The sequence below is a fragment of the Harmonia axyridis genome, chromosome 1, assembly GCF_914767665.1.
Source record: "Harmonia axyridis chromosome 1, icHarAxyr1.1, whole genome shotgun sequence".
NCBI lineage: Eukaryota > Metazoa > Arthropoda > Insecta > Coleoptera > Coccinellidae > Harmonia > Harmonia axyridis.
The window spans coordinates 13,544,862-13,572,698 of NC_059501.1; the positions used below are offsets into that span (position 1 = coordinate 13,544,862).

Here is a 27,837-nt window from a genome sequence, read left to right on the forward strand (position 1 = left end):
CCCGAATTCGCAAATATTATTGATACGTCAGGCTGAAAAAGGAGGCTGGACCAAAGAGATATTTATACTTCTTTCGGTTCTCCTTCAGTAATCAAATTACTTTATAACAATTTTCAGATGTTGCTTTTGAAAGTGAAAAATGAACTATATAGGATGCCATTTGCTGCCATTTTTTTTCAATACCTTACCAAGCTTTAAGTTGTGTGACACTTATGTCTTTTATACTAGCCAAATACAAATAACTCTTTTCCTGAAACTTACATAGGCAAAACCAACATAATACTGTAGCATGCTACATTGAAAATTAATTTATTCAACGAAACAAGAAAGTTGAGACAATCTGGGCGTACGCCAATGCCTATCTTCGTGCATAAGTACCCGATACAGTGAAACTGTGATATCATTTCTTTTCCTGGTTTCTATGAATGAATATCGATAATTATCGCAGCGAAATTTATATAGGTAATTGTGTTCCTCTATTATATTCGTAAGACCTTCAAAAAAGGTTTTTTTTTTGGTATTTTTCTTGACTAAATTCCTGATTGGTGTTCCTGATAAACGCTGAAAGTGTGATTATTACATTGAGAGTCCTTCGTCGAAAGACAGCTCATCATCATTGTCAATTGTCAGCTAACAAGCAGCCGTATTTTATACTCTCCTTGAAACTGTCAGACCTAAGTTCTTATCAACTTCGGTGGAGGAAGATTGGCTCAGTATAGAGCTAGGACTTATCTCTTCAGGGAAGTAATTTGTGAATTCGAAAAATAACATTCTTTATTCTTGCAAATTTATAAATTTCGGATTCAGTTATATATATATTTCTATTTTGTAAAATATTGTATGTCAATTTTTCTGGTCATTGTATGTCAATGGTTCTGGTTCTTGTGTGAATATAAAAGGTGTTTGATCGACCTGGGTTTTTGTCCCTTCCATTTGGCGAATTCAGTGATCAGAACCACGATTCAAAACAAACGACTGTTCTCGGGCATTTTGAGTTATAACAAACAGGTTACAATTAATTTACAGAGGCAAACTTTGGCTATTTCACTCATGACTTGCCATTAGCAAAATAACCAAAAAGCAACCAACTTAAAAGAGCACGAAATATCTTCCACCAAGAACTTTCTGAGCAAACTTCATGCACTGCAGAGTATGAAGTTCAATCAAAGATGATACTCGCATTTCTCTCATAATGGATGAAAAATCAGCACCACATTTAGGATATCCTCCTGTATTTATGAATCCAACATATTCAAGCAATTCTAAATTCTCTCGATCGGTGAAAAGTGGGTTGTATTTATACAGAACCATCTCAAGTCTGCATACTTCAGCTCACTAACAACAATAGAGAAGTAAATCTTCCTGAGTACAGACAGATCATCAAACTTTCTGAACGACCTATAAGCAGATATGCAACTCCTTCATATGCTGAAAAAACTTATTCCACTATCGAACCAGACTACAAGTCATCAAAACGATCTCAAGCAGCAATCAGTTAGTCTTCAATATGTCAATTGAAATTGAGTGACAGTGTTATTCTTGCGAATCTTACCTTGAGACATTTTTTCAATTCCAAACTACTACGCAAACACCAACCTCAGATGAACTCCAAATTCGATTAAAGATGCATTTGATAACAGATTCCAATATGTCTCGTTTGAAGCTTCAAATAATCCGCATTTAACAAGACTTTGCAACTAAGACATTGTTATTATCTATGAAAAACACTGACCCCAAATTCCATCCCCTGCGGAACACCAGATCTGAGCTTATATTCAGATGATCTGAAGCTGTTATAAAAAAATCTGTGTGGATTAAATCAACCGGATCTCCATCATGAAGAGACTCAGCAAGAACTTAATAAAATATGGCTAGGTTAGTTAGTGTGGATATCCTTTAGAAAATCATGCTGCCTTGGCTTATGTTTCAACATGGAGGTAAATAATTGAGTAGTGTACCTTTTCATACACTCTGGCAGAATTTTATAATATAGGCCCGGAAGTTTTTGCAGAAGATGAATTACCCTTTTCAATTACAGGAATTACTCGACCAATTTTCCCTTTTTTTGGCTGAACTTGTTGAGGAACAATTTCTCAAAAATAATGAGAAGAACTGATCATCACTTATTGTTAGTCAGTTAGGATATTTTTCAATAATGGATCTGATGTCATCCTTGGTCACAGGTCAACTTCATTTAGGTTCTTTACACCAAAAGAGTTTGCAATTTACAATTTCTCTGGGATCGTTATGAAAGACTTCAGGTATTATTGTGGCTCTTGGCTTCGTATTCAAATATTGCCAGCATGAGAAAAGATCTTATTTTATTTGGCTCTACACCCCAGCCAGATAACTGTCATATTCCGAATAAATTTCAGACTTGACAAACGCTCTTAATCGCTTAAATTCAACTTTTTTTTCTTCCTCTGTACGCCATTTTCTCCTGTCAAATTTTTTTAAGCTGATTAAACGCCTCAACTTTTTCATGGATCCAATTCGTATAACCATCAGAAAAGACGAAAATTGCAAAAAGAACAATTGAAATCACAATATCTTCGGTGCATTCGTAAAAGTTCTTTAAATTATATCAGGAGGTATAAGAAGTACAAAAATAATAAAAGAAAAAGGTTCAATTAAACAACATAAACTCACATCAATCAATAGGATACTATGGTCAAAAATGAGTCACCTGTAAGTCTGAATGTTTTCAACTAATATGACGTTTCATTTGTTATATTTGTGTCTTAATTTCGTGAACAAAGTTTACATGTTTACATTGAGATAATGTGGAATAGCCACCTTTTGCTCCGAATATTTATGTGAATTTACGATCGAAATTGCAATTGCTAAAGGTAAGTATAAAGTCAGATTATTCAAACGATAAAAATATTCATGTTTTCCATAAATATTCAGCCAAAGTTATGGAATTGATTAACGAGAAAATGAACATCACTATGGGGGAAAACGAAAATTTAATCGCGATTGAACAGGCCTTGTACTCCATTCACTTATCTAAACAAAATTTATTCCAAAAATGGTGGCTCCTGATTGGTCCATTTTACAATGAGCGAATTTTAATTGGGTGAGGGAATTTTTTTCACCACAAATTAGCGTGAACGCGCAGTTCGTGTGTTCTATGAAATGCATATTTCGTGTGAACTGGTTGACAGTGGAAATTATATTTATTTCTGGATTTCATGCGATTCACAATATTCTATGGAAATGAGGAATTTACATTGAGGAGGAATATAAACATATATAGTTTAGAATTTAGTGCAATAATACATATATTTATCTTCTTCTCAAAAAACTAGTCGAAAATCAAATAAAAATCAAATGAAATACGAAAAGAATGAAATAACAACAAGAAAAATCAGTAATGCATCAGTTAGCAAATAAAATGATAATCTGCTGAATATTTCATGATTTTCATAGTTTCTTCATATCCTAAGGTGAGTTGAAGAGTAAAGCTATTAATTTTGAATGTACGGGAGGTGTCGATATGAGAATTGTTCTAATACAGATGCATCTGTTGCGTATGCTGACATCTGATGAATCGTTCACCTTGACCCACAAAATCACCAGATTTCTTTCATTTTGAGTTTTTCAGAGAATATTTCACTTAAATACTGCTAAAATTGTAACACATTTCATAGAATTTGGTCTCCCCTTGGTATGAAATTTTCTGTAGTTTGAAAAAATATATCCGAAAGAGATATTGAAGAATTCTTAAAGATCATAATGGTAATACTCGATAGGTTATGCAATAAAATTTCTTTCGGTATTCACAAATGAGCACTGATTTTGATAAAACATTTCATGAATTTCTAAACATCCTAGAAGAATTTTTTTCTTTGACATAATCTGCTGAGCACCAATGACATAAGAAATGTCAAAATAATACACAGTATTAACATAATAGCCATTCTTATTGAAAATCCTTTATGTCATTAAATATTCAAGTTCCCTCCAAAATTTCGTGGTGAACGAGTCTTCAGGACCATAAGAAATTAAAGCAGTATTTTGAAGCTTTGAGCGCTTGTTTTTTCGTGAAAATGAAAAAACAGAACTCTTTTACATGTTGGGCCTCAGTCGATGGTGCCCTAGACTTTTACGTAGAACGGATTGTACGATTTTATTGGAAATTTGGTTTTTTGGGAAGGAACTACTGCTCAATCGATATAAAATATTTTCAAGGCTGCGTTGTTGCCGCTTATATCGAAAAGTACTAGCGACTTCGATATTTCAAATGAAATAGTTGTATATTATTGCTTTTTTCGGTTTGCCGTAGCAACTTGATTATTTATTTATCACCTTTCTTGTCTCTATCTCTAGCGGTTGTCATTGATTGATATACTTCTGTTTTTGTGCAAAACATAACTTCAATCAGACATTCATCATTAAAAAAAATGAAATATACTTTAAGACGATATAACATGTTCTTATTCTTGAATTGTAAGGTTTCCTGATGGAAAACAAGTTATCATCCCAATAACACACGAGATATTGGTAATTTATACCAGAAATTTCAGCTCTCTAGGATTCCAAGTACGGAAATAATGAAAGTTTGATTGAAGTTATGTTTTGCATGAAAACAGGAGTAGTAAATCAATGAATTACTTGAAAACCGCTAGAGATAGAGACAAGGAACAAGGAAGTTAATACTTAAATAATAAAGAGCTACGGCAAACCTAAAAAAGTAATAATATATAGGGTGTCCTATTTGGAATAATGAAATTGTTAGTACTTTTTGATATAAGCGACAACACCGCAGCATTGAAAATATTCTGGATCGATAGAGAGCAGTGGTTCCGACCCAAAAAACCAAATTTTTAATGAAACCGTACCTTCCGATCTTCATAAAAATCTAGGGTACCATCGAGCATGGTCTACCGTGTAAAGGTGCAATTGGTAAGCGAACAAGCTCTAAAAATCTCTTGACTTGAGGATAGCCTTCTCTTCATTTTTTCTATACAGGGACATATTGTCAAAATACCTAATTCACACACAATGGAATCAAATCAATACACCAAAGTAATTTCCTCATCACCGCTGTGAAAACATCAGCGTCATACTCCAAACACTAGCCGATTATAATAGGTCTTCATCGCCCCCATACTGGTGTTTATACGAGACTATATCAAAGACCTGATTGAAACCATTACCTAAATACGTTAACCAACACATTAAAATATGTCTACCGAACTCGATCTCGCATGGTGGAAAATAGATAGAGCGGCTCCGACTTCATTAAACTCTGATCAAGCAATTACGCAATTAAGTGAGGATTGGAGACGGCAAATTTCTATCGGATATGTTCTGCAGATATTGCCGCCGCGCTTCGGAAAGTTATAGGTGACAATCTTGTTTCACTCCTGGAGTGGGAAGATTGGTGATGACGTTTAATTAATTGATATGAGAGTTCTTATATCCCATTGTCATGTGATAGCGCTGTACCCATTTACTGTTTCCGCTCACCTCTCGAACATTGAAGCGTGTGTCACCTGAGGATCGATCCGACCGTTGTTACAGATCAGGAGTAGGTAGGGTAAAACTTTCTTCGATAAATGCTGAATGCGTATGCTTCCTCATCCATTTTGATCAATAAATTTAAAGGAAGAACTGTCAAGAAGTCTGAAGGTCCGTTTGATGCATACAGGGTGGTCTACATGGAATAGATCTCTAGATATGTTAACAGCAAGATATCTTGCAATTATGTGTGCATGTGGATGTACGATTTTTTCTTCACTTAGAATTCTTCATTATTGAAATTAATTTTGGAAAAATATCATTTTCAAATATTAGGTGCACAACTTTGTTTCCGAAATTTTGTCGATATAAATAGATCATAGATGTCATACAATACGCTTAGGTAATTGTAAATATTACGCCATCGAAATTGTGTCTGCATCATAAAGTTATTATCGATTAAACATGTCAGCTTACGAGCGAAATTCTCGTCATTTGCGGAAGGTTTTGATTTGCTGCTTTAATAAGAAGAAATCTGCCGCTAAGGCTCGCCGAATGCTCTCAAATACCTATGGTGAGGCCTCTATTAGTGAAAGAAGGTGCCGAGAGTGGTTTTTCATTCATTTCTCAAACGAATAGAAATGTAGCGTCACTTAATCTTCCAAATTCGTTTTGAAATTTTGACACGCACCTTTTGAAGCTTGGTAATAACCAAAAAAAAAAAGGAGTTGGATGACCCTGGCAGAGCCATTTGTGAGCCAGGCCCGCACAGTAACGGAGTGATGTAATATGAGAACACTGGATCTCATCGCTTTAATATCATAGTACGATTTTTTCACATCATTCACTCTAGGATTATCCAACAGCGTGAACATAATTTCAGAATTTTTTACAACAGATTACGAATTGTAAATTCATTTGGCGGGATTAAAGGGATAATAACCCGCAGGCAACATGACCCAATTTGGCTTCATGGAGCTTTGATTGTGTTATTTAATTTCGCAACGTTATTGCATTGTTGAAAGTGGTTTCATAAATACCTCAACTCAAAATGGTCAAATAATTAATTTGTCACATATAACAATGTGAAAATGAGCTGATCGCCTGATTTTATGTAAAATGTAATGTAAGAACCACTATGTGGCAAAAAATGATTGCCTACTTGGGGTCAACATTTTGTGTTCTCTTTCGAAGAGTGGAGCACTCTGGATTTCCTAAATGTACATAGGCGTACAACTTTGCTTCCGCCGTTTTTTTTTTCCGAAATTTCAGGTTTTATTGTAAAATACTGGTTAAACATTTGTGATTCAAAGTATTGTCTATCGCTGGCCACTACTTTCTGCCATCTTTCGGACATCGTACGACGAATCCTGTGTTGAATAGATCTACGAATCGATCCAATTTTTTACTTCTTCATTAGACCGAAAATGCTGGTCAGCCAGGCCGTGTGCCATCAACCGAAACAAGTGATAGTCCGAGGAAGCAACGTCTAGAGAATACGGCCGGTTGGGTAGGTATTCCCATTTCCACCTTTCCGAGTATGTCTTGAGCATTTCGCAACATGGGGTAGAGCATTTTCATGCTGTAAAATCACTTTATGATGTCTTTCGTTGTATTGCGGCCGTTTGTCTTTCAATGCTAGGCCCAAACGCATTAATTACGTTCGATAACGATTGCCTGTGATTGTTTTAGTCGGTTTTAACAACTCATAATACACTACGCCTAGCTGGTCTCTCCAAACACTAACATGACCTTGGAACTGTGAATATTCGGTAAGGCCGTCGATGATGAAACGTGGCCATCAAATCCCCATGATTTTGTGCGCTTAGGTTTATCGTAATGAACCCATTTCTTGTCTCCAGTCACAATGTGGTGCAGAAATCCTTCCCGTTTTTGACCAGCAATCAGCTGTTCACAAGCAAATAAACGCCGTTCAACAGCTCCCGACTTCAACTCGTACGGAACCCAATTCCCTTATTTCTGAATCATTTCCATGACTTTCATGGCTTGTTGCGTCACTCCCAATGATCCTGCGAATTCTTGTTGCATTTGACACGAGTCTTGATCAAGTAATGCTTCAAATTCTGCATCTTCGAAAACCTCCTTTCTTCCACCGCCATGCTGATCTTCGACGTCGAAATAACCGTTCTTGAAGAGTTGAAACTACTCTCGGCACGTTCTTTCACGAATAGCAGTCTCACCATAGGTAATATTAATATAGTAATACCTAGTATTATAATAGAATGGTAGTAAATGACATAGTTGTATAGTATAGTATTATAGTATAATTATCGCACTCCACCATGTGGAAAAATTCTGTTTAGTGGGACTTATGAGATCAACATGGTGGATTCTGAAAGAATTTATATAGAATCTAAGAAGCTACTTGTTCAATAAAACAATTCCAGATCTGTTGGTTTTTCATGAAGAAAAATTCCCATTGTCACGAATTCTAATTTTTCCTATTTAGGCTCAACATACCTGTTTCTGTGTTGAGACGACGTAGCAAGCAATGACCTTGAGCTACCGGTAATACGCTGCAAAATAAGCTAACTATTGCAACCGGTAATCTCACGTTTCCATAGCAACTATTCGACGACTTTTGGGAGAGATTAACTTCTGAATTTGAGCGATAAACATTAGAATGCAAACGCCAGCATGTTAATTGGAGGAGTAATGCCGTTCTGTACTTTTGATATGTACGAGCTGAGATACGCTCGATTCTCACATGGAGGATAGTCTAGCATGCTGAATGGCGACTAGAAATCGCCGTTACGTGCCAGAAATTATTTTTTTTCTAGGTTGTTATATCATGGTGTAGATTCTGTTATGTTTCACTGGAAGAACTGAACTCTTCATGTTTAGGTATGTCAGAATTAGTGGTCAATAATTCACCATCGTATTTTACCATCAAAAATAATGAGGAAAGTACAAATAAATGTTTTTCGGAAAAAATTTGCTAATATTTTTTAAGGTTTTTATTTTCTCCGGAACTAGCAACAAATAACTTGAAAATTTGGTGTCACTCTTCTTTCTTTGAAGCAATACAGGCTACAGTGTATATATTGTGAAAATTTCTATCAGATGCGGTCACACAAGTAGTTTAATGTATTAATTTCAAAACAGCTTATTTGTACATCAATATTTTCAAATTGAGACAACATTCCAAAATTCCTATTTTTTTTTAAATATTCTATGTCAACTTGGTTTATCAGATTAAAAACCCGGCTCCTTCGCCATTTAGAAACAAGGCTTCTTATACTAAGATCCTCGTCAGGACAATGATAAAGGAACAAAATTTCTCTAATTCTGTGGTTATTCCGTTCATTCTTCCACATCTTGTAGAACAAAATCGTGCGAGAATATATCAGAAACGCACAGTTTTCATGGTTATATTTTAATATTCTATGTTGGCACTCCGAACTTTCCGCCACGGCTTTATCTGTCAATTCATCAATTTGCCTTAAAGAAATCAGTTCTGCCGAACAACATTTTTCAATGCAAAAAGCACTAAATTATATTTATGGAAATATTTCATTAATTTCAATGAAAATGCAATGAATTAGAGAAAATAATGTATGATACTCGTACAGAAGGCTCATTCTACCACTCGTTCATTCCAAAACTCGCCACTTCGTGACTCGTTTTTGAATTTTGAACTCGTGGAAGAATATCAATGCCTTCTGCACTTGTATTATAAATAACTATTATCGAACCGTTTCATTTGAAATTTTCAAATGCTTTGAGAAACACTTCTTCAACAAAACCTTCTTAATTTTCTCCTTTATAATTCCCAAAAAAAGGCGTACTACTCGACAAAATGAACACCAAATTGAGTATCGTTTATTGACGTAGTGAGTATATTTGATGAGTTGCCAAATTGATCTTCAGTTTTTTCGTGCTAATCCTATGCAATTTACCTCAAGTACTCAAAACAATTTCCATCTCGACTTTCAGTAGATTCCTTTGATAAATTCTTTGCATTTCATTCGACAATGTTTGTATCATCTTTTGGGAGCTCAGGAGTACTATTGAAGGATGGGTATTTCTTAAGAAATACCCATTTCTTAAGAAATGCACTACAGATCCTCTTGCAGGATTTAGATCAGGGTAACTTAAGACACATTATCCATAGATTGTATCTGACAAAATGGCTATGAACATAGAAAAGATAGGTGATAACGGTGGGAATAATATATGCAGGTAAAAAGTGGCATATGCTAGTATACACTTTCCAACGCTTTGAAGGTTAAAAATTCATAGATTACCAACCGATTGTGATTGAAACAATAAATGCTATACCTACTCAAAATAAATCATAACTCCCATTCTATTCGCTGTTGATTGATACAACGCTTATCCTTTCGCAATAGTTTGCAGCAATCCACATAACGGATATAGGTCATGTCAGGATAAACTGAAGCTATACATACTTTGCCCCTGGACAAGCAATCCTGGGAATGAAACGGTCTCTGTTGAGCCGGCAGATAAGGGTCGCCATTGTTGTTTGCTAATGCACATCCGTTGACACGGACAAAGTGGGATTTTGGGCTCTGGAAAATAATGGTTTTATTGGGCACCTCCCTGAGAATTATCATTCTGCTTCGCCTCCGAATTTGGCTCCGTATAAATTATTCGAAACATCTCCAAACTTCTGGGCATCGGAAATTTTCTCGCAAAGTGTTTCCACCTCCCCTGTCCTCGGTATCGAATTTATTCGATAGATTACTGCCGACGGATTCGCTTCGAATACATTTAACATGAGGCTGCCTAATTGCTATTAGATTTAGGATGCTGCGCATTCTCTGATAACCTGATCAATCTGACAGATGTGTTCTTCAAACAAACTCATGCAGGGGTTTTGGGTTGTTTAATGGTTACATAAAGGATACCGAATAGCTTAGAATTGTTTTTTCACACTTTTTACAACACTCAAATTCAAATGAAGTTACAGCCAATGAACTTTCGTCGGTCGAAGTTTTGTCAACGTTATTACAGAAGTTAAGACAATAATGATCGATCAGTCGAAAACTCTTGAAAATTTTGGGATGGGAGAATGATTCAACTTTTGACGGAATCGACAGTTCTCAGTGCATAAACTCGAATTATTTTTGACTCCACAGGCTGGTCCGAAAGTGGTGCATCGAATACATTCAACATGAGGCTGCCTAATTGCTAGACATGTCGTGTCGATTACTCGATTATAAATCTTAGGAGATTTACTGGAGTTTGGAAAGATCAAAAACAAGACGGTTGTACCAGATGTGTCACATCTGTGTATCAGGTTCAAGTCCTTCGAGAATATTCGATTTCCAGTAATCCGCGAAGATCTTTGTGGGCGGTACGGCAAAACTCTTATTGGACTAGGGGGTGGTACTTGTTACTTTCCCCCGATATCGGAGTGGCGCTAAGGGTGTGGTCAAGCCAGAAGAAGGGAAGTCGAGTCAAGAGTAAGTTCGGTCGGTCAACTTAAGACGTACGATGTGAAGACGGTTCGAAGACTAGATTAAGACGAGTCGCGAACGAGGTAAAGATGGGACGACCGAAACTTGTAATAAGACGAAGACGTTACATATCGAAGACGTTTCGAGTGATTAATACTGTACATACTTTGTTTGTACAGTAATTGTGGCTTTGTAAATATATGTAAATAATTAAATAGTTTAATCACTATCAACCCGAACAAAGTCACGTAGAAGAAGACGAAAGGCCAGTCAATCGAATCAGACCCCTAGAACGATCGATTAAACAAGCCAACATAAATATAGTTATGGAAATATTCGAATAGAGTATTTGAATGGAAGAATTAAAGGATATCATAGATTATCCAACTGCGTCTCCTTTTCAGGCCGTTACTAGTATTTCAACATTTGGAGTCATGGTTCCTTAATTAGGTTAGGAGAATATTTCAGGAAGCCGTTAGCGGCGTTAATTTTCTGAATCTGAATGGGTTTTCAGCGGCACCACGCTAAAATGAACCATAAAGAATCCGTAACTCATATTAATGAACATTTCGCTGGGAAATTGAGAAAACAGCGGCTTCCGGAATGTTCTGTGTCTGGCAATCTTTCAGCTGGTTAAACTCACTCGGATATACAGTCCAAGGTATATACGTTTGCCCTGTTTTGCAATTTATATAAGTAAATTTAAATAGGCCTCCGTTTCTCTAGTGATTTCGTATGTTGATATTTTCACGGATCTTGACCGAAAAATCTACTTTGCGTTAGGATATTTGCTGGAAACTCGTTGTGAATTCTTCGCCCCGGGTAATGTTCAGAGGAATTTACATGTTTTTCTGTCGATAATAACTTTGTTCCACGATCTTTCGTTCTGTTTGTACACAGATTTATGATTCTTGTGGGGAAATTGTAAAGGATAAATTTCAAATTGTAGTCACTAACGTAATTTGAAGCGAGAAATTTTGACACTCAAAATCTTTCTTTATATATCTATTCATTGAAAATCAACTTTTCAAATTTAAGTTTCGCATTCTAGCAGATAGAATGAACATGTAAATAAAAAATTATCGCTATCAGAAATTTAGTTTTCAGACTAAAACCAATGCTTTATGGACTTATAGTGTGCTAACTCACCTAATTGGTGATTGACATTATAGAGATAAAACCTTGAAATTTCGTTCTATCTACACGAAATTTTCATTATTCTTCATGCATGCATGATAAAACAATTAAATTTGTCCTAGAAAGCGATTTTTTAAATTTTTTGAGTTCGTAAAAAGAGCTCAATAAAAATGGGCTTGTAGATTGTAAAAGTAACCAAATCAGTCGAGGTTGCTCATTTTAGCTGAAAACTTGATTTTTGGCGAAAACGGTTCATCAAAATTACGTTTTTCATACACCGTTTTGAAGAAGCTTCCAAGAACTTTCAAATGAAGTATCACTCTCCCTCATTTAATTATGAGGGGTTGAAGTGCCCCATCTCAAGAAGTTGCACATTCAATCCTCAAATATACGTCATAGGATGCACCACAAACAAAATCATTCGACGTGTTTCGGGAAGTCTTTTCAATCACTAAAGGATAAGAAATTTAGAGGGTAGGATGAAACTCACTGTAACGGGTGTTTTTTTCGAGGTATATAACTTTAAGATGGCATAACTGTTCAAGATGGCGACCGATTTAACAGCTGTTAAGTGATTTATTCTCAGTTTGGTTTGGCAATTCATCATGAATAGACTCACGCCCGAACAATGCTTGCAAATAGTGCAATTTTATTTCGAAAATAATGGTTCTGTGCGGGATACGTATCGCGCACTACGTCCATTTTATTTTATTTAGCGATGAAGTCCACTTCTGGTTGAATAGCTACGTCAGCAAACAAAACTGCCGCATTTGGAGTGAAGCTAATCCTCAAGTGTATGTCGAAACACCGTTACATCCAGAAAAACTGACTGTTTGGTGCGCTTTATGGGCTGGTGGAATCATTGGTCCGTACTTTTTCAAAAACGATGATGGCCAGAACGTTACAGTCAATGGTAATCGGTATAGAGCCATGATTATCAACTTTTTCATTCTTGAATTGAACAACCATGATGTCCAGGAGCTGTGGTTCTAACAAGACGGCGCAACATGTCACACAGCTCGTGCCACAATCGATTTATTGAAAGACACGTTTGGTGACCGCCTAATTTCACGTTTTGGACCTGTGAATTGGCCTCAAATATCTTGTGATTCAACACCGCTAGACTACTTTCTGTGGGGCTATGTAAAGTCATTGGTCTATGCGGATAAGCCACAAACCCTTGACCATTTGGGAGACAACATTCGCAGTATTATTGCCGATATACGGCCACAAATGTTGGAAAAAGTCATCGAAAATTGGACGTCCAGATTGGACTACATCCGAGCCAGCTGTGGCGGTCATATGCCAGAAATCATATTTAAAATGTAATGCCACAAGCTTATCTTGCGGATAAATAAAATTCATATCAATCGAATAATCCATCGTTGTTTTATTGCAATGTAAAGTTCTGTAGCTCTAAAAAAAACAACCTTTATATGTTTTTACTTGTTAGGCCCCGTTCTTATTCAGTGATGTAATAGGTATTCCATATCATATATGTATACAGGGTGGCCACTTTTTCAATGGGATTGTATTGGTAACTTTTAAACCATAAGAGTTAGAAGGTCGGTCAAATGGAGAAAAAGTTGCATGCATAGAAGCATTATCAAGCAGTTCAAACAAATCAAGATTATCAGGGCCGGATTTCGAGATATCATAAGAAAAGTAAATTATGTCATTTTGATTTCTCTTTTTTTCCCACTTCATTTCAAATATTATCAAAAAATGTTACAGGAACTTTTTATTCGACAGTAAATTATCCTCAATTTGACGTAACCAGATTTCGTATCCAACGTTTCGTACTCTCTGGGCCACCCTCAACCTCATTTTTTTCAATACGGACCTGCATATTTTATGACATTTTTCGAAATAACTTTTAACGCTGAATTCAACGATATATCATACTATGTCATTCAAAGTAGATTTTCAGGTGATTTTGACCCTTATCCAATTTTCTTCGGGTCGGATCTGTATTACCTTCATTTAGTTTAATTAACAACATGCAATATGCAATAAATTTCGATAAGAAAATCAACTTACCCATCTTGAACTAAATGGAACATATTAGAATCAAAGCAAGAAACCAGTATACTGGTTTCTTGGTTCTTCTTTTATAATAATCATTTGAAAATTTCAATTCATAATAATTAAACGAAAGTATCATTTAATGAAAGAAAAATCAAATGATTATTCGAAAGTAAATGAAAATTAATGAAGTAAGTGTTCGAAAAGTCCACCATTTTGTAAAATGCACTTTACGGTTCTGGAACCCATACTTCTTATACATTTGCTTGTTTGGTCTCCTTGAATACCTTCCAAAACATTCTCAATTTTCTCGCGAGGTATCACTATTGTTGTATTTGTCATTTGAATCGTTGAAACAAATCACAGAATCGAACTTTATTTTGAGATCATTACGATATAATTTTTGCAAGGCTTGGTATTCAAATTTAAAATCATTGTATTCGCGTCTCTTGACTATTTTATTACAAGCAGTTTTTTAAAAATTCCATTCACTGGCCACAGTCCTCGATTTTTTTTCTGGGTTCGATTGAATTTGGGTCAGAACATTGATATCGTTAATAGACTTGTTTTTTCTTACATAAACACCATTAAATTTGGATAAAGGTCAAAATCACCTGAAAATCAACTTTGAATGACATTGTATGATATATCGTTGAATTCAGCGTTAAAAGTTATTTCGAAAAATGTCATAAAATATGCAGGTCCGTATTGAAAAAAATGAGGTTGAGGGTGGCCCAGAGAGTACGAAACGTTGGATACGAAATCTGATTACGTCAAATTGAGGATAATTTACTGTCGAATAAAAAATTCCTGTGACATTTTTTGATAATATTTGAAATAAAGTGGGAAAAAAAGAAAAATCAAAATGACATAATTTACTTTTCTTATGATATCTCGAAATCCGGCCCTGATAATCTCGATTTGTTTGAACTGCTTGATAATGCTTCTATGCATGCAACTTTTTCTCCATTTGACCGACCTTCTAACTCTTATGGTTTAAAAGTTACCAATACAATCCCATTGAAAAAGTGGCCACCCTGTATGCCCAGACATGCTTCAATGGGAGTCCGGAGTCAGGATCTATGTGGTATCTACCAAAGCAAATAGGAAATTAACCGAGTTCTTCAACAGACTAATAAACCCGTTCAATAAAATTCATTTCTGTAGGTTTCCTGGATTTACTTTGAGGAGAGCAAATGAGGTGTTTTAAGAGAGGTCTAGACCTTGCTCGACGGCCACCAATTAGAAAACTTTGACTGAATTCCTTTTGAAGAGAAATCTAGTGAATACGTGGATGATTAATAATCAGCATGAGTCTGTTGATTTGGTTGATAGAACCTCGAGATATGTGGAAATGAATTTGAAAGAGAATTCATGCAGCTAGGGAAATTCTTGGATTTTAGAGTAGCCTTTTCAATCTCGAGTAATTTGGAGCATATTATTCAATTTTTGGACGATTTTTCTTTGAAGTGAGATGTTATAATTACGCTCAGTATATTTCTCGATTATGAATTATTTCCGAAATGTTTTCAAGTCTTCTCCTGCATATTTAACATAGATCACTTTACTGGTGAAAGACTACTTTTTTTTGCCTGTCAGATACCTTAATAAGTAGTCTTCATTTTTTTGTTGAGATATGAATGAATAGTTTTTTTTCAATTCGAATTGCATGTTTTATACGGAGGCTGGCAGTATACTTTCATTTGAGAAATTATTCATTTTAGGCACAACATGTCTCAACAAGAAATGAAGACTACTGATCAAGGTATCCTACCGTAAAAAAATATTCAGGGCAGAATGATCTCTAAATTTGCAAAACACTTAAAAACTTTTTGTGAATTCAATGAAAAATAAATCATACAATTATCTCAAACAGTTTTTAAGATATGATCTTCAGATTTAGACAATCAGATCTTTTGTAGTTAATGTTTGGATGGCTTCAGAACACGCCATGGACGGCCTTTCCGTATTGTGGTAGATTATCGATAAAATTATATACAGAAAAATGTATGCGCTTGGCCATAGTGCACCTGGTTTTCTTCAACAGGCTTTTATAGATGAGTTATTCTCATTTTCCGTTCGAAGGATCACTCTCTCAGTCAATTAGAAGTGGAAACTCCTACTTATTGATTGCTGTTTATTTTTCTAATTCATTATATGTGAACTTACATTTATATAATAAGGAGAATTCGATCTCTGAAAAACTCTGTGTATCTTTAAACGATATTCTTTCGGACAAAAATATACTTTAATGACTTATCCCTTATGCATAGCGGTCAAAAAAAAATTGAAACTCAATAATCGAGTGAGATCAATCAATCATTCACAGTTGAAATATTCGATGGTGCATGTAATGGTATCATTAAGTAATACGTTTCGAACTTATTCATCATCATTATCTCTTTAAAGGGAAGGACCTATTCAATCTGACTCTAAGTGAACTATTTCGTGTCTAATAATAAAGCAAATTACATTCCACTTCTCATGTAATTAAAAATATCGATATTATGCCAGCTCTTCCCCTGGTAATACACACGGTAATGCATAACGATTAATTAAATAGAAATTCATTCCAAAAACACACGAAACTGAATTATTAATAGCAATCGAAAAAACTCTGAAGTTTATATTATTGCTCCTCTTCCTCGAGTTTGAAATGGTTCAATGTAATGGTTTTTTTCTCAATTATATTTATTTTTGTTTTCGATTAGATCCTTATATGTTTTTCTATCAATTTTAATTGCAAAATTTATCCCAGTTTCCAAGAACAGCAGCATCAAACAAATTGATTGTTGAATTTCATTGAGATCCTATAACTAATAGGAAATTTTTGTTGATAACCTTTATAGTGACTCGGTTTGCTCAAAGATGGCGCCATGGTGGTGGTGCGCCACACAACATCGGCCCCGGCGTATTTAAAGGGGTCGACGCGAAGCAACCGATTCACTTTTCACCAAATGGTGTGGGAAGGTGTGTCTTAGGCAGAGATCGCTGGATAGCCTAACCGATGAGTCCAACAGTGATCTCGGGACGAAACACAATACCCCTCGGGAGAGGGCGCACCTAATTCTTGGCTCGAGAAAGACTCGCCAAACCTTCTTTATGGTTTCTTTCTTAGAACTCTGCCTATGTTGAGTAGTTTTTGCTTTAGTGTCCCATTACAGGACTTTTTGAATTACTCACCCAATAATAACACTCTTTTCATAATAATAACAATAACATAATAATAATGTAGCCATAATCAACTGAGTCAAACTGGCATCGAAGACGAAAATGAATTTTTTCTACAACTCCTATGACATCATAACTTACTGAATTTCAAAATAATGTATTGATCATACTGTAAGGAATATTTTTTTACCGGCATTTTTCCCACACCACGCTTGATATACCAAACCAAATGAGGCTTTTGAGAAATTGTTGCTATGGAAACCCAAGGAATACATAGGTCCTCTCAACGAATGCCTTAAAAATAAATCGAGAGGTGTTAAATCGCGCGAACAGGTGGGCCAGTTAACCAAATAATTTCACGAAATAAAGTTGTCATCAAATTTTGCAACGAATATATGGCTGAGCGGGCTGTATGGCAAGTTATGCCGTCTCGTAGAATAAAATATCGTCGATGATGAGCTGATTAATTTATGGAAGTAAAAATTGCTCAAAACGGGGAGCTGTCGACATTTCCGCGTCTTCTTCAACACTTCGTGATACAGAAGCTATAATGCCTTCAGTACGCACATTTTTTTTTGTCTTATTGATGATTTTGAACCAAGAACAGTAAAATTAGAACGAAAACGATCAATAACTACACGACTTCCTTGCTTTCCAGATCGATTATGTTGACGGTGCAATGAACGAAGTGCTCTATGAACTTCACGAACAGATTCATTTTTGCAAAGTAAATTTACACAATTTGAAAGCGTTTTTTGTCGTTAAACGATTCATGATGAATTGCCAAACTTTACTGAACAGAAATGTCAACACAGTTTGACATTCTCAACTCGTAGATGTCAAACCATAGACAACAACCATCGAAACTTCCCACACAGCTAACAAAAAACACCCGTTATATATATATTGACGAACTTAATTAAATGATTCGAACCCTGAAAATTTCAAGTCTATAATTTTAAACATTTTAAGTCGGTGACAGACATGATTTTGACTACGAATTATTCATTTTGGATTGGTAACGTCAGATTGGTTCAATAAAATTCTATTTCTATTATTTTCTATTCAGGTCAATTCTACTCTCAAAATTGTATAAGACTAGTCTGCCCCTTCTTCACAACAACCACGTAAAAAATAATTCTAACATATTTTGTCAACAAATGTAAGGACCCAGGATACGCATTTCCGGTAATAAAAACATGAAAATTCTACACAACTGCCAAGAAAATACCCAAGACTGAATTCGTTGAACACTCTAGGGGCACATAATAATGAAAAAAAGGATCGAGGAATGACCAAGTAAACCTAACAGCCTCATTCACTGACTGCTCTTTTCGGCCATCTGGGTAAAAGCCCATTACCATAAAATCTTATAACCTGTAAACAACCAGTTACAATATGACTTTTGTAACATGATGCATTTCTTGCGATAACCGATGAATTTATTGATTACAATCGGTCTAATTCAAGTTTGTATTTTCATTTAAAAATTTTTGTTTCAAATGTTGAATTGGTTCGGTCTTTAATTGATGAAAATTCATTCTAAATTGATAATAAAATGACTGTTATTTTATTTTCAGATTTCCAATCTTTGATGATGAATCTTTCGCTAAAAGAAGCTTTTTCAGATTTTACATTTTTTATAATATCAAAAATCGATCAATCAAAGATTTATAAAAACCATCATTACAATATCTTTTAGGGAATACTTATACTTTCCTTATCAAAGAAATCACTATATTAACTATTCAAAAGATAACTCAGTGCACATACCACATACCGATTTTTTCTTTATTTTGGGTCTTTACGTGCAAAATTTCAGTGAAATCTGATGGATAGATTCTGAATTCCCCAATTAAAAATTTGTAATCTTCCAATGACGGTCTATCAAAAAAAGAATTAGATATGGACATAGGCTCCACTATTTTACAACTGATTTCTGAATTTCAGTATGAAAAGGTAGATAGATTTCAATTATTGAAAAAATAAAATTTTATACTTAACCGAGATGTTCCGACTCAGAGTATACCCTGAAAATGTGATCTCTCAAGCCATATTCGTTCAAGAGTTCACATAAGTGGGGTCTTTTGATAATGAAACATATACAGGGTGTTCTGAATTGTTTCCGACAAACTGAAACGGGTGATAGATCACATCATTTTAAGCAAAAAAGTTCCTATGAACATGGGTCTGGAAATGCTTCGTTTCCGAGATACAGGGTGTTAAAGTTGAAAAAATTATTCGCGTTTTCTTAAATATCTTTCGACTGATTCCAAATAATTGCATGAAAGTTGGTACATAGGGTTTTTTGAGGTGAGAAATTCAAATTTGTGGTCCATTTGGTTGTATTTTCTAGAGGGCGCCACTGGCAATCATTTCGTCCCCTTTAAACCGTAGCAACTTTTCTGTGCTACCCTGTACGTCATTCTGGACTGAAAATATCGATTCCCCTGACTTTTCTAGTTAAAAAATATCGATTCCCCTGACTTTTCTAGTTGAAAAAGGTATAACTCATTCAAGTTGCTAGGGGCAACCGTTTCAGAGAAAAACGCATTTAAAGCCAAATCCATATTTTTGTAATCTCTAAAACATGTAGAAACAAATTTGTAATAATTTTAAATTAAATATTTTTTAGAAGTAACAATTTAGAACAAAACCACATAATGATATTTAAAGGTGTTCGAAATGTCCACCGTTCTGTTGAATGCATCTTCGAATGATTGATTGTTTTACATTCAACAATTGTTGCGGCAATAGATTTAAAATGGCTATACACAATGACAGATTTAAATTGTGTTAGGTTCAGATGTCATTAATTATAATTATAGTTAACTAAGTTAATAGCTTATCAACAAATACAGGAAAATGGTATTGGTTACCAAAGGCCCGAACGAAGCATACAAAGAAGAAATCATCTACAGAGAAATAGGATTTTACAGACCTTCGAAGAAAATAAAAACTCAGTATTCGTAAAGCATCCCAACAACGCAATATTTCAGGAAACAGAATATTCAGAACACTTAAAAACAACAATTACATAACATACCACTTCTACTTATTAGTGGGCAATAGAAAATCCGCATGCATTTCGCCTCAGAAATTTTCAAAATGAATTTAAATTTAATATTTGAATAGGAATAATTTCATGAAAGGATTTCAAAGCAGTCAAAACATATTAAAGAAAACGCGAATTATTTTTTCAACTTTAACACCCTGTATCTCGGAAACGAAGCATTTCCGGACCCATGTTCATAGGAACTTTTTTGCTTAAAATGATGTGATCTATCACCCATTTTGTTTGTCGGAAACAAATCAGAACACCCTGTATAAGAAATACATGAATCCATATAATTTGACAAAAAGATGCAGCTAGATCGAATTGAGAATCCATTTTCAAGTTACATAGTTTTATCTCAATTTTGTTGAGAGCTGTATGAGGCTTGTGAATCTTATAGCTTCAGATTGATGTAAGCTCCCAACTATACTCATTTAAATTTCAGCAGAAGATTCAGTTAGCGTGTCAATCAGGTCAAGTAGTTAAGAAAGAGCTTTCGAATGTCGTTCTTGAAGTATTTAACAACAGACCAACTAAGAGCTCCGCCAGAATTGAATATTTTATATGTCGATTTATATCTTGAATCTTTCTAAACTGAAAATATTCTACATTGTATCATTTGGTGAGGTGTTAACCGAAATCAACAGAGTTCTCAAACAAACAGAACAGGATAAAAAATATTTCCATCCCCCTAACGTCGAAGATGTTGAACATATGTTTTATTCATTTATGTAAACAAAGGGGGTGAAGTGAAAGGGACGTTGTTGGGTATTCATAGACGTATCTATCTGTATGCAACAATGTTTTCTCCTCTCGAATACAGAAAATATTGTCATGGCATCCTTGTTGTATTCCGAGTTATAGCTGTATTCTTTATGTTTAGTGTGCCATTTTAATTTCCTGAAAAACTGTATTTTGTTTCAGAATTGTTCTGACATTTTATGTTTGAAAGTTATGGGTTGAAGCGGAAGTAGAAAAAAAATTATTCAAGCGGCTTCTGCATCGAGGTCTTTTCGTTTCAGCGACCAATTCAAAAATAAGTACGCTTTATTTAACGCTAGGGATCATCTATTTATATGAGGTTTTCACTATTATTCATTTTGAAGAGTTCTTCATTGCGGAAAGTTCTTACTTATTAATTTTTTTGATGGAAAAAATTAAATTGGATGAATTTTCCATTGAAGAATAAATATATGCATGATATAATTATCCGAACAATTATTTTATTTTTCATTTTACATATAACTATCATACAAAAAGTTTCATCAAAGGCTGAAAATGCGGTTCTTCTAAAATTAAAAATAAAGACGTAGAAGTGGAAGTATTTTTAATTCTGGCAAGTGGTAGAAAAGGAAATCAGAGAAACGTTAGAGTTTTCTTCACTCATCCTGAAAAGCGGTGGGATCTCGAACACGCGTAGGAGTAGTTAAACTTTGGCAGTGGAAGTGGGTAACTTCAAAAAACGCATTAAAATGCAGTGACGATAGACTTTATCCTTGTTTTGAGCCTTTTGTTTTATGTATTTGGTCGGATAGTTCCCTTCCAATTTCAAATTCATTGCTAAGGGAGGCTATAGATCTGTTGGCACTGAGACATTCAAGGGATTCACAAATCCGAGTACTGAGAGAGCCATAGGCCTTCTCTAGTTGCATAAACTCTATTTGCACCTCCTGGTGGACCGTCCTATATCCAGCAGTGGATGCAAAGGGCTGGTTGATGATGATGATGATATTCCAATGATCGAACAGTTGGTCCTTGATAAGGGGTTTTCGTTTGTAGAAGCATGAGGAGTTTCGATGATTCTTTTCAATAGTTTGATAGTTTAAAATGTCGAATTGTGTTGACATTTCTGTTCAGTAAGGTTTGGCAATTCATCATTACTCGTTAAAAGCTAGAAAAACGTTCTCAAATTATGAAATTTACTTTGAAAGAGATGGATCTGTTCGTCATATTTAAAAAAGAATACCATAGAATTATCTAACCGATTATAGGTATGTAGATAATAATAAAAATTACATTCCAACAATAATTCTGTCTTGAATTATTATTTCAAGTTTTCAAGCTCAAAAACAAGAATTTCAAAAAATATAAACTTCTATTCTAATTGAAGAGTGAATTGGGGCTGTATAAGACATGAGAAATACTAATAACTGTTCAGAGCGATTGCTATGAATTCGAAATGAGTTCAGCTTCTTTTGATGTTTCCATGAATGATACAGACAATGGACAGTTGGACACTGTCGCTTTCAGGTTGCCAAGATACGAGTAGAATCCCCCATCTGTGTTAAAATTGCAAAAGTTTCGACTCCTAATTATTGTTCAGAGGTACATGAGAAGAGATCGAGAATTCCAACAGAATGCTCGAAATTACCATACCTTTGTAGTGCTCTATTTCCTTTCTCACTCCTTTAAAACGAATATCAAACAGATTTTAGTCCACATATTTTTCAAGTGGCATCAAAGAGTCTTCATTTTGCATATTCAAAGTAAATAAAAAAAAGTGTTCTTCATTCAAAGAAACACCTTGAGCAGTTCCCTGCGGAGAGGTCTTTGGTTTTCGGCACATTATAAACATTTTCTGAGGCTGGAATTTCTCACTTCCGAGTGTTCAAAGGTACATGAATCGACACTCAACATTCATTCAAATAATTTTGTGAATATCTTCTAAATCCTAGATTTCTCCTCAAGATTCTACCTAGTCTAGTCCAGTAGACAAATACAAAAAAAGTGGGTCTGCTCGAAAAAATTCCGAACTTAATGAAACTTCTACAGATTGTTCGAGGGTGTTGTGGGATGACTCTGTCAAGTTATCCAACAAGAGGACCTTGTGCTAACCGAAGAACCTCAACATTTCTGGACTTTCTTCATTTTTTTGCTCATAACCTCTAAACTAAGTAGTTTTCGACCAAAATGTTCATTTGTAAAGTTTTAGATCATTGAATTCTCTACAATTTTGTATTCACAAACTTTTCCGTAAACCTAATATCAATTGAGATGTAGTCGATCAAATATCATCAGTAGTCAAAGCAAAAAAAGTGGGGTCTGCTGGAAAAAATTCCGAACTTTATGAAACTACTACAGATTGTTCGGGGTTGTTGTGGGATGACTGTGTCGAGTTATTCAACACGAGGACCCTATGCTAACTTGAGGAGGGCCGAAAAACCCCATAGTTTGGGACTTTTTCCGGGTTATATAAAATCATTATTTTCAATTAATTATTGGTTATTATTTATTGATTTGATCGGATTATTGAGGTTCAAAATAATTATGGGTTGATAGGAATTTACAGTAAGGTGATAACATGCCACGATAACATTGAAATATCTACTATTCACAAAAACATAGGCTTTTAGTCAAAGCTACCTTGCCCCCTCCACCTCCCTATGTTCAATATGTCGATTATTGATGAGTAATTACTATAATTACCATAGAACGGCTGGTAATTGTTAATTAGAGGGTCAAAATCTTTGTTTTTTGCCAATTTTTGCCATTTTGAGAAAATTCCTCTAATTTTGATTGACTGTATCTCGGTTGATATGAGGTTTAGAAGAAAGTTTCGGGTGACAAAATGAAAGAGAATTCAATTATCTACAATTTTGAAAATGAACTTTTCGGTCGAAAACTGATTAAGTTAAAAGTTATGAGCAAAAAACCGAAAAAAGCCCGAAAATGTTGAGGTTCTTCATCCCCTCCTCAAGTTAGCACATGGTCCTCGTGTTGGATCACTTGACAGAATAATCCCACAGCACCCGCAAACAACCTGTTGAAGTTTCAATAAGTTGGAATTTTTTCCAGCAGACCCCACTTTTTTTGCTTTGTCACTGGTCTATTATTTTGATCGACTGTATCTCAATTGATATTGGGTTCACGAAAAAGTCTGTGAATACGAAATTGTGGAGAATTTAATGTTCTTCAACTTTGAAAATGAACGCTCATGCCACAGCACCCCCGAACAACCTGTAGAAGTTTCATTAAGTTCAGAATTTTTTCCAGGTAAAATGTATTTTTCTACTGGATAACTGGACCACTGCTCTAATTAAAAAGTTCACTGCCTAGGTTGACTGTTCAATTTTCTGTATTATGATTGTGAACCGAAAGGGGTTGGATATACAAGGTGTATAAGGCCACATTCAAGGCGACCACAAACTGACTTACATTCAGGGCCGGAAAGCGTCATTTAAGACGTAACCCAGCCTAAAAAAATGCTGCAAAGACGGAAGAATGAAAGACAGAAATATCCGCAAATGCGCAAATAGCTCAATTCGCCTAGGCAATCTAATGAATTCAAATTGAATCTCTTCGACAAATAAAACCTATCCAAGTTTCTAATCTCTATATCTTACGCAACAATCATAATTTACATGATGGCCGACTGAAAATCAACGCAAAGACAATATTCCCGGGGTGCACAAAATATCCACCTCCCGAACGATAACCTTGAAAGAATTATAACCATGACAGTTGATTGATTGAATTTTTCAATCGAAGTGTTCCATTGATTTTTTGTCATCTCATTGTTTTTTTTTTTTTTTTTGAAATAACATTTGAAGGAAGTTGAAACGTTTTCAGACAAAGTAAAGAATAATATCCCTGATTAGAAAAAAGTTTCTATTCGAAAAGTTGCAGTAGCCGAATCAACCAACGATATTCGTCACCGAAAATATCAAAACGGATAACACTTTTTATGAAGTAAGTTATGACTGTACGAAATTTTATGACTGCTTCGCTCGAACAAGGGCTATATTGTTATTTATCGAATCAAATATATTCCCCTTTTTCCGAATACGCCGCTCCGGGCATTTTCTGTGTGCAGACAACAAAAGTGCTCGCAACAATCCCAAGTTTCCTGTTTAATGTCTTCAATAGTGACGTATTGCCCCGAGTAATACATAAAACTTCTAGTGTAGCTGGAAAGTCTTTGAATCCGAGCCGAAACTTTGTTGTGAAACCTGAAACTCGGAACTCGCTCGAATCTCTGAGAGAACCGACAAAGCAACAACAATATTCAATCGTTCTGATTTTGACCCGGAGAAAGATAAACGGATATTTTGAGTTTGCCGCCAGTTGGATGAACACATTGCAACTTGGCGATTTTCGGACAGGGAAAGTATTGTGTTGTAGAGGTCTTCAAAGTGTATAGAGTGTACAATGAGGGTATCTCGAGTACTATTAGGCTCCTTTCACACGGATAGACGTGCGTCTCTCGTTCCCGAGCGGAAGCTTTTTCCGCTCCTACATCCAACTCTTGTGACATTTTATTAGATAGATAGATATATCCTTTTTTCACTTCTCCAAACGTACAAAAACAACGTCATATTTTGACTGACAAGATAACGAAAAGTTCTACTTTTCCTCCGCCGGAGGGAAAAGTGTAGCTATGTCAACGATGACTGAATTTTCCGCCCGCCAGAAAACTGTAGCCTAGCAATGATAACTATCAACTATTATGCTTCTTGTCTGTAAAAATTGAGCAAGACAACCACAACTAGGCAACTTTTCATCAATCAATCATAAAAATCCTTTATAAAAATCTTTTTCAAAGTTAGATCTCCAGATTTTTATGAATTTCAAAATGTTTGAAAAATAAATAATATATTTTATTCGGAGGAGAAGTAACTTCTCAAGGCTCGCTTTTAATTACCAACAATAAACACAAGCCCGCCATGAAGAGTGGCACTTCTCCTCCTTATGATATATTAAACATACTATTATTCGTAATCAACATTACAAAGGGTGTCGACAGAAAATATGAAATATCACAGGTAAGTAACATGAAAAAAACCACAATGAAACTCTGAAGACAGCTTATTTTACTGTAGTATCACTGTCTGATCATAGATAGCGCTATGGGTTTCGCGCCACACTATTTCGTCCCCGGCCGATTTGAAGGGGTCGTTGCAACGCAACAGGGTCACCTCTCCAACATAGTGTGAGAGGGTGTGTCTTAGACAGAGATCGCTGGATAGCCTAACTGAAGAGTCCAACAGCGATCTCAAAATACAATTTGGGGCCCCAGAAGTCAATGGCCTACCATAGGCGCTTCAGACGATGTATTTGGAGCTATTATCGTGGTGTGTACGGTTGGAGAAAATTTCAGAAAACACACTTATTTTATTTTTGAATATTTTATATGGAATACAAAAATATCAGGTGTGTGAATGAGTCTTTCCCGTTTTTTGTAAGAGATGGCGCCACCAATACTGTGCGAGTATTTAATGGTTACATATGTCATAATCAAAGCTTATTCATCTGTCAACAATTCCACACTAACACATTAGTTGAAATTTTTTCGCATCATAAATTTTTGAAATTGTGAAAATGTCGAAATTTGAGCCGAGTCGACGTCATTTGCGGGAAGTTTCACTTTATTGGTTCAATTTGAAGAAATCTGCTGCCGAGGCGCATCAGTTGCTTCAGGAAGCTTATGGAGAAGGTTGTGTCGATGATTCAAGTGTTCGCGGATGGTTTCGACGCTTCAAAAGTGGCGATTTCGACGTGGAAGACAAGGAGCGTTCCGGGCGGCCGCAAATCTTTGAAGATCAAGAATTGGCGACTTTGCTTGATGAAGATTCGTGTCAAACGCAAGAAGAACTTGCTGAAGCATTGGGAGTTGACCGAACAACCATTTCCAAGCGTTTGAAAGCCATGGGAATGATCCAAAAGCAAGGAAATTGGGTGCCGTACGAACTGAAGCTGAGAGACGTCGAACGGCGTTTTTTCACTTGCGAACAGCTGCTTCAGCGACATAAAAGAAAGGATTTTCTGCATCGTATCGTGACTGGCGATGAAAAGTGGATCCGTTACGATAATCAGAAGCGAAGAAAATCATGGGGACTACCAGGCCATGCATCATAATCGACAGCCAAGCCAAATATTCATGGCGCCAAGCTCATGTTCTGTATATGGTGGGACCAGCTAGGTGTGGTTTACTATGAGCTTCTGAAACCGAATGAAAGGATCACAGGCGAGGCCTATCGACGACAATTGACGCGTTTGAGCCGCGCACTGTGAGAAAAACGGCCACAATACTCCGACAGGCACGACAAAGTTATTTTGCAACATGACAATGCTCGCCCATATGTTGCACAGCCGGTGAAAACATACTTAGAAACGCTCAAATGGGAAGTCCTACCCCACCCGCCGTATAATCCAGACATTGCTCCGTCTGATTACCATCTCTTCAGATCGATGACGCATGGCCTGGCTGACCAGCACTTCCATTCCTACGAGGAAGCCAAAAAATGGGTGGATGACTGGATAGAGGCCAAACCGGTCGAATTTTTTCGCAACGGGATTCGTATGTTGCCAGAAAGATGGGGAAAAGTTGTAGCTAGCGATGGCCAATACTTTCAATAATTCATTTGTAACCATTTTTTCACAATAAAGGCTCAAAATTTGAAAAAAAACGGGAAAGACTTATTCACACACCTTATAGAATTATTGATTCTAAGAAAAACATGATGACCATCTTATGTATGAAACATTTTATATCTTCAGATAAATTCATTTAATGGAAAGAGAGAGAGAGAGAGAGAGAGA

The 27,837-nt window shown here is 35.6% G+C and overlaps 1 protein-coding gene across 3 annotated transcripts in view; it reads right to left on the bottom strand.

Annotated features, from left to right (window-relative positions):
- LOC123671389 (hemicentin-1) overlaps positions 1-27,837 on the bottom strand; it is a 482,600-nt gene that overhangs the window by 183,740 nt on the left and 271,023 nt on the right. The window lies entirely within an intron of this gene.